We start from the raw sequence: 20,397 nt of genomic DNA on the forward strand, positions 1-20,397 counted from the left end.
TCAACTGATTTGGTATCCTCCATACAAAGCAAATTCAAAACATATAAGCATGTCAATGGAAACCTAAAACAATTAGAAAAACTAAGAAAAAATGACTGTTAAAAATGAAAAAAAAACAGCCATTCAGAGCATAGGCAAAACAGATGTAAAAAATATTTAAAATATACAAAAAACAAGTACCAAAAGGTGATAGGAAAAGTACACTGTGAATAAAAATAACCAAAACTGGACACATGAAAAGCTGAATGACTTTTTTAACACAATTCTGTTTAGTACTTCTCTCTTAAAGAAGATGTCTGCAGTACAGTGTATTAAGTAAAACGCAATCTCAAATAACAGTATGCTGAAAACCACATGGTGAAAAATAACCAATCACAATTATTAGCACACATGAAATGCACACAAAAGTAACACGTGAAAACTACATTAAAACTTAGACTTCATTACCAGCTTTAGCATTAAAACACATTTGATATTGATAGGATCAATCAGACTTAGAGGTTTGTTGGCATTCAACCTGATCTGCATCAAAACTTCCAAGACCAATAATAGGCTGTAGCATCTACCAGTCTAGCATCCATTACCCCTATGGTCTCAGTAAAGTTTATTATATTATATTATATATTATATGTTTTACATCAAGAGTGGAATTTATATTAGATTTAATATTTGTATATACATTTAAAAAAAGACATTCAGCTGTTGAATATATTATGAGTTTTTAATTGATAAATATAATCTTAATGGTGTAGAATAATTAGGGGGTGGATTTTTACATTTAAAAAGTGACTGTTGACAATGTGCTGTTATCTTGAAAAAGTCTCTGAATAAACAGAGATGAAAGAGCTTGATTAATTGCTGCTGTTTAACTATTTTTCTTATTTTATCATGAATAAAGTGCATTTTTGAGTGAATTGATCTGTTGCCGTCCTGTATCTGCTGCCATGGTCCTTGTGACTAATCAGTAATAGTTAATTAAAAGTGCCACTACAGGGGTGGCAGAGTGTCTGCTGTCCAGGCATGATGCACAAAACTTGAGAACCAGCTGAAACTGAGCAAACCAAGAAAAGGATAAGATGGTACTGATGAGAATACATGTTGGTATGCAATCTGGTCCCATGGAATTACTGTTTTAGCCTTTGCAGGGATTCTGAAACTTGCTCCAAAGTGATTTCAGGGCATACTAAATTTTCAGGATAGTGGCGGCAACAATGTGAATAAGTGAAGTAAAGTTAGCACTAAATTAGTCTGACAATATACTGGCCATATAGCTATGATCGAGATGTATGATATCATCATGGTTTTGTTTAGTGCATTGTCGATTATTATTCATTCTTTAATTTCCTGACATAACTGAAGAAAGATCTGCAGCTTAATTTGGCTTTCTTTCTATCATGTCACTTTAGTACATATTTGTAGTATAATATGCATTTTGTATTGCTTTATTACTTTTACTTGTCTTATTTTTTTGTGGTGAATGTTATTGATTAATATGTACAGTGCTTGGGATCAGCCACTTAAATAAAGATGAACTTGAATATGTAACAGCCATGCCTTGAACTCAGCTTACATTATATAAAAATGCTCCTACATTCCTTCAGTGCAGTATTGGGGTAGAGAATGGGGACTTCGTACAACTTTTGCTATACATGCCTTCTTGTTTTATACAATTTATTAACATAGCAGCTCTACCAGAGAAATTTGTTACTAAACTTGCAACTATAATTAGGGTGTATGGGTACTCACTTATTGAGCTATTTAGGTGTTTGTAAACATTGGGGTAAATTTGACAGACCTCTCAGTTGAGACCATTTACAGGTCAGCACTGAGAATGTTAGCTAGGTCTTCTGCAAGATGAAGTAGGTTTGCCCAGCAGAAATCTCAAAGATGGCCTTATTAGGTAGTGGACTGGCTCATCTAGGCCTGTCAGAAAAGTTGGTGGATTTGTGGTCAAATTTAGCCAGTGAGGAGGAAATGTGTGGTGGGGTACAGCCAGGACCTAGTTGGTAAGGACCAAGTCAAGGATATTACAGAATAGAATTAATAATTTTACAATTTGCTACAGTGCGTTGGTATTAACAATGTCTGTGAGATGTAAGCAAATCTATTTTCAGAGATGCAAATGTGTCAATCAATGTTTGGGTAATTAAAGTCCCCCAACAAGAAGGTATTTGATTGCATATTTACTCCTTCAATGATATTAATGCAACTTTCATGATCTATGTGGAACATCAGTGGGAATCGATGGTTAGAAATGACATAATAGTTGAATTTGTTAAGGGTAATTTGCATCTCTAGGAGCTCTGAGTTATGATCATACCTCTCAACTGTACAGATTTTCGCAGAATGTCCAAATTTATGCCTCATACATTTTTTTTCCATTTTTCATAAAATGTTGGTTTTCTGGCAAATTAGTGGCAAATTGTTAAAGACTGAAGTTAGAAAATAATGACAGGCATTTGAGTTTCAGACTTCATACCCTTCAGAAAAGTCATGCTAAAGCAAAATCTGTTATTCTATCATCTTTCTAAGTTTGTAAGTGCAATATTAAAAAAATGTCCCTATTTTTGGCCCTTTGTCCCACTTTTATTAATGGCTTTGTCCAGATTTCTTGCTGTAAGAAGTTCAGAGGTATGGTTATGGTCCTGGGAAATATGAAATATGACAAGATATGATGCTGTTTCTGACAAATGCAGACACTTCCTCTCAGTTTCCCATGGGCCTGAAGGTATGATAGTCACTAAACATTGGTATTCAGTGACTGTTCTTGCTGCAGCAAAATAAGGTTTCCCTAACTACCCTGAATGTGTTTTGAGTTACAGGAGGGCCTTGAGTTCTTGCATATTTCTATTTAGACTTCTGTCATTGAGGGGTACCACCATAATGTTGTCCAAATTTGAGACTGATTTTTCTATGCTGTAATGTACAATTTGTATACATAACTGCTGCCTGGCTTTCTCTTTTGTAAATTCCACCTCTGTAAATTCTTAGAATGTATAAATGTAACTACTGTTTGTGTATAAATGTAAATCGAAATGTAACTACTCTGTGTTTAAATGGAACATAGTATAATGCAGTGTAAGCAAATGGAGCTTTTCTTCCCAGACCTCCACTGAAAATGAATATTACCAAGTCAGACTTTCTTATAGGTTCATAGGTTCATAGGTAGGTAGGTACTAGGCTATCAGCCCAAGGGCCTACATAAGCCTAGCCAACAAGGTTCCCTGGCTTACACCACCCAAGAAAGTTATTTTCCTGTGCCACTGTCGAGCAGAGACACAGAAGTGATCCCCGGGGTGTATTTCTTATTTCCCTTCCACTCATCAAGATTTTTCTTTAAGAGTGCTAATGAAGAACTTTGCTTGACATAGATGGGTAGCCTGTTCCAGAGTATGGGAATTCTCTGGGACAGGAATCTATCCCCCAGCATGTCCTGTTTATTGTGGTGACAAGGTTTAGGTCCCTAGAGCATGTAGCTCAGAGGGATTGGGATTTCTTTAGGTGTAGCATGTCTAACAGCTCTGGGTTTGACATAGCTTTATATGTTAGGCAGAGATCACCTCGAAGTAGGTGATATGCTACAGAGTAAAGCTGGAGTTTTTGAGGCAGTCAGTGTAAGGCATTTGTTTGAGGCCAGTAATCCTCATTGTGAAGTACTTCTGTGGCCTTTCCAGCTGCTGCAGATGTCTTGTGAGGTACATTCCAAAAGGGGCATTGTACTCTATAATGGGTCTAATGAGTGTCGAGTAGAGGGGAACAATGACCTCTTTTTTCCTGGATGAGAATCCTTTTATGATGAGGTGCGCCATGTAGAAGGACTTCCTGACTACTGTGGTGATGTGTCTATCAAAGGAGAGACTACTGTCCACCTGGGTCCCAAGGTCTCTTATCACGCATTCAGTGTTAAGTAGATTGCTGCCTATGTGGTAGTTTATGAGTACAGAGTTTTTACCAAAGGGGATGACACTGCACTTTTTGGCACTGAGCTTGAGGCCATGGCTCTGACACCAGGCATCTGTCTCAGCGAGGCTCTTCTGTAGGATGTCCACATCATTTGGGGACTTGACTATGGCTCCTAGTTTGCAGTCACCTGCGAACTTCATTAGCCAGAGGCCTTCTGTGTTAGCCTGTACTTCAGAGAAGTAGATACCAAACAGGAGAGGTCCCAGGACGGAACCCTGTGGTACTCTACTTGTCACTGCTTTGAGATCAGATTTGGAGTCTGCAACTTTTACAGTGTGGGTTCTGTCAGTGAGCCAGTTGGCAACCCATCTTGTGATGTAGGGATTTATACCTAGCTTAGTGAGTTTAGCTATAATTCCAGAATGGGGGATGGTGTCAAAAATCTTGGTGAGGTCAAGATAGGCTGTGTAAAGCTCCTTACCCTCATCTACAGCTTTGGTGACTGCCTCAAAGAAGTTGATCAGGTTCAGGAGGCATGATCTGCTTTTCACAAACCCAAACTGGGTGGTATCCAGAGTTTGGAGGTTACCAATGTCTTTGTTTATGAGTTCCATGATGATACTTTCCATGGCCTTGCAGACTAGGCTCATCAGGCTAATAGGTCGATAGTTCCCGGGATCAGTGGTGGCTCCCCCTTTGTGGAGTGGGATAACTGTTGCTGTGTGCCATTCAGTGGGCACAAAGCCTGATGTGAGGCTATTATTGAACAAGGTGCTTAAGTGGGGAGCCAGTTCATTCTGAAGTTCATGTAAAACGCAGCCTGGGATGTTGTCCGGTCCCATGGATGCTGTGTTTTTGGCTTTAGAGAGTACAGCTTTTACCTGCTCAGTTGTGATTACAGGGACTCTGCATTCTTCCTGTATAGATATGGGCACTTTAGGGCAAACAAAGACAAATAAATAAATAAATAAATACCAGCAACTGCTCGTTTGACTCTCAATAGGACTCTCACAGTACTCCTTGTTGTGGTTTCTTAGTTACCTATCTGGAAGGCAACAAGCTGTTAAATGGCAAAAAACCTTCTCATCTTTTCAACCAGTTACTAAAGTGTCCTTTAAGACTCTATCCTGTGTTGCTTAAAGCAATTAAAATGGCTTGAATTACACAAATACCTAACATATTCACAACTAACTACAGCACACAAACTGATTCATCATCCAGGAAAATGTCCTGCACTCCAGAACTTATTACTGCCCTACTGTCCAGCAAGGGACCTCTGCTCTAGAAACAAATACTTATTACTGAGAAATAAGTCAAATAATGTTGCAGGAGACTCAATATACTCCCAATACTTTGCTAAACTTTGGAATATCCCCACACAAATAAAACTCTCTGGCAAGCTCAATAGTTTTAAACCACTGCTTAAACAACATCTTAATGAGTCTTGGTCCTGCACATGCTCATCACAAGGGTAAGACTTTGTGTTCACCGTAGGACACTCTCTAAATACTCTCCTTAAACAGAATACTCTCAACCTCTCACTGAAATGGCAAAACAATTTTTATACATAACTGCTGCATGTACAATCCATTAAATTCAATAGTGGCTTTCTCTTTAGCAACTTCCACCTCTGTAAAATCTTAGAATGTATAAATGTAACTACTGTTTGTGTAAAAATGTAAATAGAAATGCAACTATTTTGTGTTTAACTGGAACTTAGTATAATGCAATGTAAAAAAATTAAGCTTTCCCCCTGGCTTCTGTTGAAAATGGGTATTACCCAGTCGGACTTTCTTAGTAAACAAAGACAAATAAATAAATAATAAATAAATAAATGCCTAAAAAGTGCTGTGGGCCAAGAAAAGACAATGTGCAGGATGACTTGGTATGAGAGGTGGAACAGTCTTACCGAAACAGGAAGTTATGTCTCCCATCTTACCTAAGGCCAAAACATAATAGATTCCCCTTCATATGACACCAACTACTTATCTACTTATTAAAGCTAACTATCTTGTCTTGGTATCTAAGCATCATTCTGAGTGAGGGCAAGATAATACTCAAGAATAGTTTCAGGCTAACTAATTTAACCCCTTACTGTCTAACTTCCTTCTCTCCAAAACCCATTGTCAATAGTTCTTGGCAATTGAGCCTTCTTAGCTTCAGTTTGGGATATTTTTATCCTGAAGGACAAAAAAAAAAAAATATATATATATATATATATATATATATATATATATATATTTTTTTTTTTGTCTGTATGAATAGTAAAAGCTTATTGTACTACCATTGTTATATGCTTTTAGATACAATGTCAAGGAACTTATATTTGAACTCCTATTGTCATATATATATATATATATATATATATATATATATATATATTTCTTTTTGTCTGTATGAATAGTAAAAGCTTATTGTACTACCATTGTTATATGCTTTTAGATACAATGTCAAGGAACTTATATTTGAACTCCTATTGTCATATATATATATATATATATATATATATATATATTTTTTTTTTTTTTTGTCTGTATGAATAGTAAAAGCTTATTGTACTACCATTGTTATATGCTTTTAGATACAATGTCAAGGAACTTATATTTGAACTCCTATTGTCATATATATATATATATATATATATATATATATATATATATTTCTTTTTGTCTGTATGAATAGTAAAAGCTTATTGTACTACCATTGTTATATGCTTTTAGATACAATGTCAAGGAACTTATATTTGAACTCCTATTGTAATATATATATATATATATATATATATATATATATATATATATATATATATATATATATACACAAATCTATAATTATGTAATCTTCCTTGGAGCTTTTCTCCCCGGGTCTCCACTGAAAACAGGCTTCTGGCCCAGCCGGACACTAACCAGTTATCAAATGTAAATAAATAAATGTTATGTCTATAGCACATGTATAGTAAGTTCTATCATGTCTTCTGCAGTTCTCTCTGCGTGGAATGCTTCAAGTCATGCTTTCCCACATGGATCACTAGTAAGTTGCAGTCGTATTTGTCTGGTATAAGAGACCTTATTTTTTTGTGGCATCATGGATACTGACAACATAAGCAACTTACAGACACCCTGCTCCTGTCCAGCCTGGTCAGTGTGGAATCTGTATGCCAATATCGTATGACTTAAACACTTCCCTGTCTGGAAGCACATTTGGTGGGCCTTATAGGTTTGGGCTTACTTTCCTGGAAACTCTTGGAGGAGTTTGTGGAGTTACAGTATGTGTGAGTGGAGATGAAGTTGGTGTTGTTTTCTGTGCTGGAGGCTGAAATCTCTTACAATGTGTCCTAGGTGGTTTTGACTTTTTCTTAACCACCTCAACATAAGTTATGAGCCTAGTGGTGTGCTATGATTGACACAGTGCTGTTGAGGTCTGATTCTTTGTCATAGTGGCCTGATTCAGGAGGTCTACTTCCATGTTTCTTAAATATTTACATCTCTCACAGGTTTTACTTTCAATTGGTAGAAGAAGTGAACAGTCAGTAAGCATAAAGCAATCGCTGCACTGCATTACAGCACCTGCTACAATCAGTCATGCCCACAGATTTGAAGACAGCAAACTGTTGAGTTGTTCTGTGAGATGGCAAATGACTAAGACTGGAATTATACCCCAGCATAAGAAGAAGATCACTACAGGAGAACCTGAAGGTTTGTGGGTGAAGTAAGTGGTTATATTCTGCTATTAGGCTGAATTGTACAAAGTAATGATAATGCCACACAGTTAAGCTGTAGAGTTACAACTCCTTGCACTATATAGGTCACTTGATTATACATAACTGCTGCCTGTACAATCACTTGATCTTAGGGTCACTTGATCCTTGCACTATACAAATCACTTGATCTTAGGGTCACTTGATCCTAACACAAATCACTTGATCCTAGCACTATACAGGTCACATGCACACGATGCAGAATAGTGCTAAGCACCAAACATTTTAATTTTAGTTTATATTACAGAATGAAGGAACACTAAGTCCTATCACTGAAATGCTCAAATAATAGAGATGCTTTAGGTTCAGAAATGCTGGGCCCTGGACACAATAGCTATAGTTATCTACCACAGAATGATCACTAATGCTTAGGACATTACTGCTAACTTTATAAAGGTAATTTGGAGAATCACTGGTGTTTGCACACCTCCGCATACTTCCACACATCATAGAGAAGACACTGGGCACTGCGAACAAGAGCTACACCATGAAAAGCTAAGAAGTCAGTAAGCAGTACCACTGAATACAACACCCATAAGAGCACTTTTTAAGCACTGGTCCCTAAATAATACAGTCAACTTAAATACAAAATACTCAGTAGCAGACACAATAGTTATAGCATTTAAATGAAGAGCAGTTAGCAAAGAGTAACAGTGAACAAAACAGTAGTGAACTTACATGCACTTGTCCCTAAATAATGCTGTCCACTAAAAGTCAATGCACTGTACAATAGAATGATTCCAGCAACATTTCAATATAACACAAATGTTCTGCTACACACAGAGTTAGCAGCTGGAAAGACACAAAGCACTATGCACTGCAATAAGTACAAAAGACAAAATGAAATAAACAAGGTTTGTCAAGAATGAGAAAAAGCAGTGATTTTTTTTATTAGCAACTACATGGACAGTCCTAGTGTTGGTCACACCTCAGCAGCATGTAGCTAGGAATCAGTGTCAGATTGCTACTTCTCTCACAAGGAGCAAAAACAGTAGCATTAGTTCCAGTCTGGTTCCTTTAAGTATATTGCAGTCTTCAGTGATTGGTAGTCTTGTCCTAGATGATGCAGAGGTAAACAGGTGTGTTGCAGCATTTTCCTGCTAGATGCCCTGGGTAGCACGCACAGCAGTTCAGCATAACAGAGTGCCAAGCTGCACAATGGTCCAAAATTTTAAACTGAAAAGGTTTCCACTGAAACACAAACCAGACCAGTCAGAGAAGTGAAAAACTGCATTTAATAAAATGTTTTTAGATGAGTACAAAATTATCTTACTTGATGTAAAAGCCCATAACCGGCTAAGTATGAAGTTAGTTTTGAAATACTTGGTATAAGTAATGAATTCTTCTTCACATAATGTATATAAAATAATTAAATATTAGCACTAGAAAAAGGGAAGATGGTATATATATACCTATATAACTTTAAATAAACAAAATGCATAGCAGCAGATAACTTCATATCATGCGGTGCCCTTTCTCAAAGCAGTCTATCTTAATATCTTATGGAGGCTAGCAAGACTTTCTCACTGGCTTTGTTGTTAAATATTTTGACAAACACCTAGATGTTATACATCCACAAAAAACAGAAGTATATAAATCATTTTTCCTTGCTGTGTTCTTCTCAACTGAGAAATGGAGCCCTAGTCACAGTTTATGTTTATTATAACGTATAATTCACAGGTAATGTACACAAACTATAAACCCAGGCCACGTTATATATACAATGACACAAAATGACAAGAGCAACAATAAAAATGTACTTTGCAAATGTTATTCCCACTTAGATAAAATACATATCCTATCTTTACCAATCTCAAAAAAACAAGCCTTCACAAACTGGCAACCTGCTATAATAACATTGCCCGCTTTGCTACAGGTAACCCATATAAAACACATCATTGCCTAAACTTAAAACTTCTAGGCTGGCCTGAGTTTCAGAACTATCTAATAATCCATCAACTCTGCATTGCCCATAAAATCTGGTACCAACCTAATAATACCCCAATACTCTCACAACTCATAATCCCCTATAAAAATCTCAACTCTCTCCGCTCCTCCAGCAAACTTCTAATAAGTTCTATAAAATCAAATAATTATGCTGGTGGCTCTCTATTTACCAATGCTGTAGGGACAAAATGGAATTTGTTACCTTCTAACATAACAAAGATTACTTCATTGCCTCTCTTCAAACAAAGTATTAAACTGCATTTCCAAAATCACTGGCTTTGTTCTTGTAGTAAACCTGATTAGCCTTTCACTAAAACTAACTATATAAAACTATCTCTCTTACTCCTTGATACACTTCTCACTATTTGTCTTCTCTTCTCTCCCACTACTTCTCTACCTGTTATCTGTATTGTTTGCTATTTTCTACATTAATCCCTAACTTTTCCCTTACTCTCTTTTCACTCTACTTTTTTTTTTTTTTTTTTTTACATACTTTCCTTTATTTACAATCTATTAAGTTTTTCTTTTTTCTGCCTTCTCTTTCTCAATTTGTACAATGTCATGTAGATAGTATTGTGTGTCATAGGAATTAACTCCTGTAGTAGTACTTTACATTGAAGGGTTTACTAGTTTTTGTTTTTTATTGCAAACCCTATTACTAACTCTAATATTATTAGTATTACTGTTATTATTATCATTAGTCTTGTTAGTTTTTCTGTATGTATCTCACTCTGTGGAGCTTTTCTCCCCAGGCCGCTACTGAAAATGGAAATTTCTCCAGCTAGACTAGCCCGGTCAACAAATGTAAAATAAAATAAAATAAATAAATAAATAAATAAAACATATGTAGCTCAAAATCAACAGGCTAACTTGCAAAGTAACAGATGTAATAAATGATGCAACAATAGACAGTGTTAAAAATCGAAGTTGCAGTGATAAAAAAGGCAGTTACAAAAGCCCAATGGACACTTCTAGGGGTGCAAAAATAAAGAAAGCTAAGATAATCAGCTTGCAAACGATAGCCTCAATCATGACAAATGGCAAATTCAAAAAACCTATGGGTGCTATTTATAAACAGTGCGCACTTTGTCACACTGAATGTACATCAATGAATGATATTGCAATTTTATAGACATCAGAAAGGGGAGTGCAAATTGCAGATATGGGAGTCAAACAAATAGCCCCAAACAGTATGCAAATTAGTTTACCACCAAGGATATAGAGAGATATCTATGCAGTGGTGAAGAGGAGTATAAATATATGGGTCAACAATGGCAGATTACCGAGAAAGCCATGTAAAAAAATGAATAATAGATGCAGATATTTTCAGTCAACAGAAACATCACACCATCCAGTTGTGGGATGTTGCATGCTAGGTGGTGTTTTAAGCCATGAATCATGTATTCAAAGTAAACAACGAAACATGTTATGGAGGCTAGTAAGACTTTCTTTACAAGACAGGAGTAGCTAGACAGGTTTTGAACTGATGCCAAGATATTGGTCAGATTATACTGTTTATGCCAGTCAATGGAAGTCACAGGCAGAAAGGTAGGACAATACATTTAAAAAACACTCTCATAACTGTTTAGACCAATAGTGGCAAGAGTCACCTTCCAAAGACTTATATGAAACAAAATAGACATATTGCAGGCATTCTGCCTGTCACACCTACCAGCAGTTTATTGATGTTTTTTTGGCCCATGCAACCCAATTTATAAGGTTTTTTACAGCACTAGAAACAATGGCATCCATAATAAAGGGATTCCACTATGTCAATCTCCCACTGACCATTCTTTGTTTTAAACATCACGGAGGCTAGCTTATATTTATAAAAAAGGAAAACCTCATTAACAAGTTCACATATGCAAACATTATACATCGTATATATTCTTCTGTACAACATAATCAATCCAACATTATGTAAAATGTTCAATTCCTGACTTCTCTTAAACATCATAACTCCTCCAAAACATTTGTCTGCATGTATTGCTCCCACAATTTACATTTATTTTTTGTGTAATTTACTCCTACCTTTTTCTAAAGATCCCACTTACTGTTCTTTTTATCTCTGTTACAATATTCACTACTTCAAGTACGGTTGCTTTAGACTTGATTTATATTTTCTAGTAAGTACTTTTTTGGCAGCCACTTGAACTAAACTTAACAAGAACTTACTAAGGCTGTCAATTCAGATCCTGTATCCTGGCTCAAAAAAAAAATCATTTCCTTTTGCTCACCCAGAATTCCTGACAGAGTACTCTGTAGGGAACTTTTAAAGTTTGCCAACTCATTACACACTGAAAACATTTGCTCCCAGCTACCCCCATTCTTCCCCATCACAACTACAACATTTGCCATATCCCTGAAGAAAAATTCTTTGCAGTATGCTTGGGGTATAAAAGTACCTACACAAACACTTTCAAGCAAAAACCCTAAATCTTCTAGAAATTGTTACATATTTGGGAGCCATCCATATGTCCTCCCATACCTACTAAGTATTCTTGGTGCGATGGATGGCAGAAATGTAGCTAAAGATGATGCATATGAATAACTCAGCAGGCATTCCCAGCAAAATAGTATTTGACCACAGAACTCACATTAGCACATTATCACAACACAGTGGGCAATCATGTACCAATATCTATTATGTCAATGCCATATACCAGATATTTGAATCAAGTGTCATACCTTTGCATTATTGATAGTTATGCCAGATATCCACTACATTTATAGCTACTGACAGCCATAAAGTCTTTGCAGTCACCTATATAAGAGCAAGCAACACTGGAACAGTAAAGATAAGCTGAGACAGAATGAATGACTGCTCGTCCAACAAGGATATACAAAGATGAAACCACAATTTATTATAGAACAATAACACATCCAGGTTTAGCGCTTTCGACTGAGCACCAGTCTTCCTCAGAACAAAAGACTACTAAAAACCTTACATATCTATACACATCAGTTAATTGCTTAATAGTATAATTGATGAAAAAAGTCCGCCAAAAAAATTAGAGACAAGACTTCTTATACTTACATCTATATAACAGCCTGTGAACTATTTCGCCTATAAAATACATAAACATTAAATAAACATAAATAGAAATACTAACTATATAAATGTAAAAGTCAATAATTCAGAATAACAACCATTTGTACATTTAAAATGTTTAAAATATATACATATACACAATAATGTATTTGTAGGTGCAGTGTGTAACTAACTCACCCTAACCACTCAAATCTTGTATATCTAAATAATAGATGGATATGAGTATGGTCAAGAATATAATGTAAAGCCACATATCTATTAATTGAATAATGTGAACTAGCTGTGTATACGTGGGCTGACAGGGGAGTATATAAAAACAATTATGAGGCTAAAGCTAAAAAAGGTTTAATACTTATAAACTCATTTAGGCCAGGCGGTCTCGTAGAATCAGTTAAGATTTGCCATTTACTCTCCAATTGAGCCAATTTCATTTTCCAATTACCTCCGAAGGGTGTATCAATTACTTGATCGATAATAGAAAAAACAAAGTTGTGCTCTTTACCCTTCTCTGCTATGTGCCTATATAACGCATTTTTGGTGTCACATTTGCCTATCTTATATATGTGTTCATAAATGCATTTTTTCAACTGCCTTTCCGTCTTCCCTATATAGTGTGCATTGCATTTTGTACATACAGCAATATAAACCACCTGCTTGGTGTAACAATTACCTGTCCTACATTTGATGGTAGTATGACATATATCATCCAATTTTATAATCTTGGTTGAATTAATATATTTACATTGCCGGCATCTTCCACATTTGGATGTACCTTTATATATATTAAGAACTTGTTTGTTATGACTGGCTTTCACTAATAACAACTTCATATTAGGGGCTGTCTTGAAAACACATCTGGGTTTGGTTCCTAGTATACCCTCCAATTCCATGATGGTTAATGTGTTCCAGTATCTCTCTAGAATTTCCTTAATCATGTAAGTATTAGGTGTATAGGTGAGTATACACACCCTTCCAGATGTGTCATTGTCACGACATGTCTGTTGCTCCATTCTATAACAACCCAGCAAGGGTTTGTACTTGATTCCCCATTCATTATATACATAATTGATTACATCCATAACCATTTTGTCTGGGTATGCTCTACTAGTAAACATGTCCTTGATAACATTTAATTCAAGTTCCAAGATGTGCTTATTGGATGACATTCTCGCTGCACGTATGCATTGTCCTTTGATGACATTTTTGAAAATATAAGGGGGATGATTACTACTGAAATGGACATAGTCATTCGAGAATGTAGGTTTCCTGTAAATCCTGGATGTAAATCCACTTGAATCCTGACGCAATAATACATCTAAATATGAAATTTCATTTTTACTATAATTATGAGTAAATTTTAAGAAATCTACTGTATTATTGATGTACTGCATAAATTTATGTAGTCTTTCCACTGATGCTTTCCACAAAATGAAGATATCGTCCAAATATCTAACATATAAAACTATATCTTGAAAGAATTCACTTTTGAACACATATTCAGATTCCCAATCCGCCATCACTAAATTAGCAAAAATGGGAGCACACGCTGCTCCCATAGCTACTCCCTTAGTCTGTCTGAAAAACTCCCCTTGGCATGAAATATAATTATAATCTAGTACTAGTGACATCATGTCACAGATTAGGCATACTTTTTCCCATGAAAAATCGCTATATTTCTTCAAACTCCTCTCAAAACATTCCAGGTCCTCATCCTTAGGTATGCTGGAAAAAAGATGACGTCTACAGTCAAAAATATTAAGTTCGGATTCCATTTATCATTGGTTATTTCCCCCAGAAATCTACACGAATCTTTCATAATGTGGGGAATATTGTCATACACTTTCTTGAGCCATCTATCTATCAATTTCCCAATATTAAAGGTTTTAGACCTGGATCCCGAGACAATCGGAAAAGGTGGATGTTCAATAGATTTATGCACCTTAGGTATTCCAACCAATTTAGCCAGCACTGGATAATCCGTTTTCAAAAAGAATAAGTGTCGTTAGATATTCTGTTATCAATAAGATATTCTTCTATAATGAGATCAATACGCTTGTGTCCTATATTAATTTGGTTCAATGAGATGTTTTCATAATTCCCTGTATTGTATAAAATCTCATGTAATTCTTGATAGTATTCGTTCGTATAATATATCACGGCTCCACCTCCTTTATCGGGTTTCATCACCCTGATTTCTTTATTATTCAAAATATCTTGTAGACTTTTTCTTTCTTTTGAAGTCAAATTATCAACAGTACCATGTCCATGAATTTTCATTTTATTGTGTATCCAATAGATGTCATTGTATACCAATTGTTCGAAATTGTGAATGTGTGGATTGATGATGGGTATGTAGGTACTCTTCACACAAAGGTCTGTACCAGCTATCTTTTTACCCCCTTTAATGGTACCCTTGTTTATATTTTTATCATCTTCGTTGACTTTATCAAATTGCATGGCTAAATTCAGCTTCCTACAGTACATTTTGACCTCCTTGATATTATCCACCAGGTCCCATCCTGTCATGGGTATAAACTTCATCCCTTTACTTAACAGTTTAGCCCAAGCAGTATCTATCTCAATATCTGTATAATTAAAAACTTTAAATCCTTCAAATAATATAATTTCTGGTCTTTGTACCTTGTTAATCTCTGTATCCACACTCAGGTTTAAACCATCTATGACATCATTATTGTTATCATTGTCTCCTATATTAAAATCAGGTGTATAGTTGAGAGGGGTAGCTGGTATATTACTAACTGATGGATTCACTTTATGTACCATTGTTTTTGTGTGTTCCATGCTGGATGGAACCTTCCACCCTGAAAATTTTCCTCCCTAAAAGAGTTCTTAGCCTGTTTCCTCTTGGGTGGATTTTTATATACTTCTGTAACCTTATAGCTTGGCCAAATATAGGCTCTATCATTTTTGTATGCCTCTATGTCACGTGTCATTTTCCTATTTTTCCTCTCCACTATACTATGTACATTATTTTCAGCATACGTATACTGTTTCATATACAGCTCTTTCCAACACTCATAATCCTGATGTTGGGTGATGGTGTGATTCATATGTTCCAATTCATCTGATAACTTAATTTACCATCTTGGTACTTAATTAATAATTTCATGTAATCATAACCAAACCCATCAAATAATTCATTAAAATCCTTAATAACTTCAGTTGTGTATTTAATACCCAAAGGTAATTTGAAAAATCTTAGACCTTTCGGTACTATTTTATGCTTTAAACAATTAGATAAAAAATTACAATCAATTTTGGTATTTTTATAAGCCACTAGTTTTTTACCAAAATCAAAAATAAGTTCCTTCAATGAAGTATATAAAACCTCTGTGTTAAAACATCTGCCTTTAACATTTTCCATGTCAGTATTAAAAAGATCATGGCTATCAGTTAAAAATTGTTCAAAAAGATTCTCATTCATACACTTCCTGCCATTACATTTCTTACTGTTTGCATGGTATGCATAATCAACAGATTTGACATGAAAGTGGCTTTTAAGTGGGCTAGAAATAGCCTGTACAAAATTGTCTGTAACAGTACCTTTTTTCTTCGGTGTATTGTTTATTCTATTACTGGTGTATTTTTTCACAAAAATATTCTCCTTAGGGCGTGCACCCTTATGCTCTTTATCCGCTCGCAGTTTACATAGACTAAAATCAAAAGTACAATCCTGTTCAGTAATGGTGTCATGCTGTTCCCGCAGTAAATGGTCGTCTCCATTATGCACTAAGTCCAATGCCGTTATGCTACCGGTCCTACCACGCTCGGCGATGTTGATACTAACAAAAGATGCAGGATTGTGATCGAAGACAACATCTGTGTCTCTTAGGGCTCTTGGAAAGCCCACATCAGGAGTACAAACATCACCGCATCCATGCGGTTTAGATCTCGGACTGCGCGCATGCGCATTAGGTAACTCGCCTACGCCGATGACGTCTGCTTCTTCCTCGGACCGGACCGGTACAAGGTGTGCTGTGACAATCTCCGAGAAAGCACAAGAGTTATTCTCTTTATGTTTGATGTTCATAACCAAGTCTTGTCTCTAATTTTTTTGGCGGACTTTTTTCATCAATTATACTATTAAGCAATTAACTGATGTGTATAAATATGTAAGGTTTTTAGTAGTCTTTTGTTCTGAGGAAGACTGGTGCTCAGTCGAAAGCGCTAAACCTGGATGTGTTATTGTTCTATAATAAATTGTGGTTTCATCTTTGTATATCCTTGTTGGACGAGCAGTCATTCATTCTGTCTCAGCTTATCTTTACTGTTCCACCTATATAAGAGGCCTACAACTGTGTTCACTACTGTGGATGGAAATTCCACCACCTATGCAAATTTGATGGCACACTCCAATATACACCTTTAAAGTCCTGTCAGATATTAATGCTCTGCTGTATGCTACAAAGCATGACTCAGGGAAGCATGGAGACAGTGAGTATAAAGTTGGCAAAGACAAGCCATCACATCCACCACCACAAATAGGTGCACAACAAGGTCACCAAGTCCATGCACACAGCTGATGAAGAACACCATCATTGTACAAATTTTTGGATGAGTATACAACACAACATCTGAAAGGAAATAACATCATGATAGTAACGATAGCTAAATATGTAAAGAATAGTGTACAACATAGAATTAATATTGGAGTACAACATGAACATGTAATAACAGCACTGTTAGATAATACAATTTACACATATGCTGTACACATGTTAGCATGAGGTAAGAGTATAGACGTCATCATTTTCTAAATGAAGGGCACATGGAGGGGAAGTAGCTGCACAGGGAGAGACACACACATAGGTCAAAACCTAATATTCACCAATATAGCATGGTATTTTTGACAACCTTACCCATACCTCCACAATTGGCATCTGTTCCAGCCTGCTTTGCAGATAACCTACCATCTACCCTCAAGTGTTGCTGTTGACTGTGATGCCACAGCAACACCTCTAGGTCTGGATTATGGTATTTTCATAGTTCTCTGGGGTGCAGTCACAGACACAACACTACACTACACTACACTATAAAGCACGAAAGTAATTTCAGGATAACTGTCCCTACTATGACCTAAATGTGAGAGGCCCCATTACCATGGATCTATCCCTATGGCATGGAGAAAGGCAATGAGGACACTGCAGGACAGACCTCTGCAGCCACTGCCAAACCCCATTCTAGAAACTTACATTATCTAACAATTCTGTAATCCATGTGTACAAACTTCGAACAAAACAGATTACAAAGAGAATATGCAAAGTGCTCCTCTAGGAAACCAGAAAAAAACATCATACTCCAGCCTTCAACTTCAGTCAAAATCCTCCAAGGTTAATAGCAAAGGTTGACATACACATTCTCTCTCTCTTTCTCTTTCTTAAACATGGAGAAAAGTGCTAGGTATGAAAGATAAAGTGTAGCAGTACTTTGAAGACTTGGCAGTTACTTTTTGTCATCATGTGCAGATATGGTTAACACTTCAGCCAGTTCTCTAGTGACCTAACCTACACAGGTGTAATAGACCACACCCAGTGGTTTAAGTTCTGGTTTACAGTTTCAATACCCTTTCACAATAAAGGTGAAGATGGCAACCTGGTCAATCCATTTCTACAAATATTAAAGAAAACCCTGTGAATGATGTGCCATAAACATTGCCTAGTGCACAGCTTGCACCATTTTGTGTTTAACTTTCATCAGTTTTTTAACTGAAGGTACAAAACGGCCCTTTTCATTGGTATTCAAGAAGCACAGTCTGGTTAAGTGACTTACCTAGTAGGCAAATGGAGGTGAAAGGAATTAAACCTTGTAGCCTTGCTACAGGGAGCAAGTCAGAGCCCTAATGGTCTGACTCAGTGCTAACTACCATATATCTGAAAGGAAAGAAGACGTAGTAATATTACTTCTCCCATCTTCAAGATGATTCTTCAATAGCCTCTTGTTAGTCAAGAAGGTAACCACGCCACACTCTGTTGTCAGTAACAAGGGAGCACCATACTGATTAAAAGCCTTTCTACTTCAATATATTAGCCATTCTATCTATGGTATGAGCCTCTTCCAAGAAACAAATCTGAACAGCAACAATGCCCTGAAGAGTTTCAACTTTCACCATTTCTTTCTTCAGCAAGAAGAGACATTATACTAAATGTTATGCAGATTAGTATCTCAAAAGCTCCACTGATGCAGGCAGAAGAGCTAATGTCAACCACCATGTGTCACCCAGGAACAGTTAGTTCACACCCTGATTCTTTGCTTGAAAAACTAAACTAAGGTTGTGACAGTGTGAATTTACCTAAAAAAGTTTTAGTGCTGATGGCTAAGCTGTCAGGACAATCATTCTAACACTTTAGGTGCACAGGGTTGTTTTTTTTAAACTGGGGTTCACTCTTAGTTGTTTGATGCAGTACATAAGCACCTGCTTTATTCAGAGCTTTCCAAAGTCTGTGGTGTGGCACTATACATCTAAGTGGTCTAGCCTACTTTTGCAGCACAGCAAAGACTAGTAGCAGCCCAGGACTAGATAGACAGCAGAGCATAGTCATTGCAGAGCCTTAGACCTATGGGAGGTAGCAATAGTGCTGTATTTTTAAAACCATTTCCTTAATTCAGACAGCAGTGTTTTGGTAATCCATCTTTATGATGTATTGGTAAAAGACATGGCACATTTGTAACTAATATTTCTGGCATCACTGCTGCCTTTTCTTGAGTGCTATCAGATGCAACTAAAGTAGTAAAAGCAGAACTAAATAATTACTTGCCTGACATCAAATTATTTGGTAGTCTGCCTGTAGTACTGGTGACCAAGAGACAGTAAATGGATTAGATCAACATAGGGTTGAGTGTGGTGGCAGGGAATGGAACGTCCAACAAGAGGATTGTAATGGACATTGGTACATGTGGGGAACACAAGCTGGAGCACAAAGAGGGAAGACTCAGATAACTCCATGTCCAGCCCTTCTCATAACAAGGAAGTGGACTGGGCCCCTTTGGTTGCTCATCATAATAGTAGCACATCTTCCAGCACTATCATGGGTACCAGGGCAAATAAGTAAGCCTGTAGCAAAGGCTTTCACAAACATTAGTCAGGTACATTATCTCTCACCTCAAGGATGAATAAGAAGTTATACTGGTATATCAGGATCAGTGTATCAGTGCTGAAAGGTAGACAGAGTAATGCTGTTAGCTGGTAGAGGCCAGATAAAGCTCAATAGGAATGGGCAGCCATAAACTGCATCAAAAGAAATAAAAATAATGTGCAACACTGAATTTAAATCTTACAATATGAACAAGCTAAATGGTTACAAAATAGGTGCTTGATTACTTATTCCTTCCCTGATAAATGACTGATAGACGAGCATTGAAAAATTTGCTGTCTCAGCTGATTGAGAACAGATTATCTCTACAAACAACCCACAAAGACTGACATAAATGTTTTTGCAGAGATAAGTCACAGCACCCCCATGGCAGCCTGCCCCCATTATTCTCCTAAGTTATGCATATTAACTGTGGTATAGGTGGCCAGTGGAAACATTTAAAAAATACTGTGTTGAAATTGGTACAGGAAACTTCAGTAATTTAGAAAGCCATTGCAGTCAATAGAAGCTGACAGAGAAGCAATGTAAATTTAAAGAAGTATTTAACTGTAATATGTCATTTTAGAAATAACATATGTTTTCATTCTGTGAATGAGAACACCTGCCTAATGATATTATTCTGGGTA

This window comes from Protopterus annectens, chromosome 4.part1, assembly GCF_019279795.1.
Source record: "Protopterus annectens isolate FY-2018-M chromosome 4.part1, PAN1.0, whole genome shotgun sequence".
NCBI classification, from domain to species: domain Eukaryota; kingdom Metazoa; phylum Chordata; order Ceratodontiformes; family Protopteridae; genus Protopterus; species Protopterus annectens.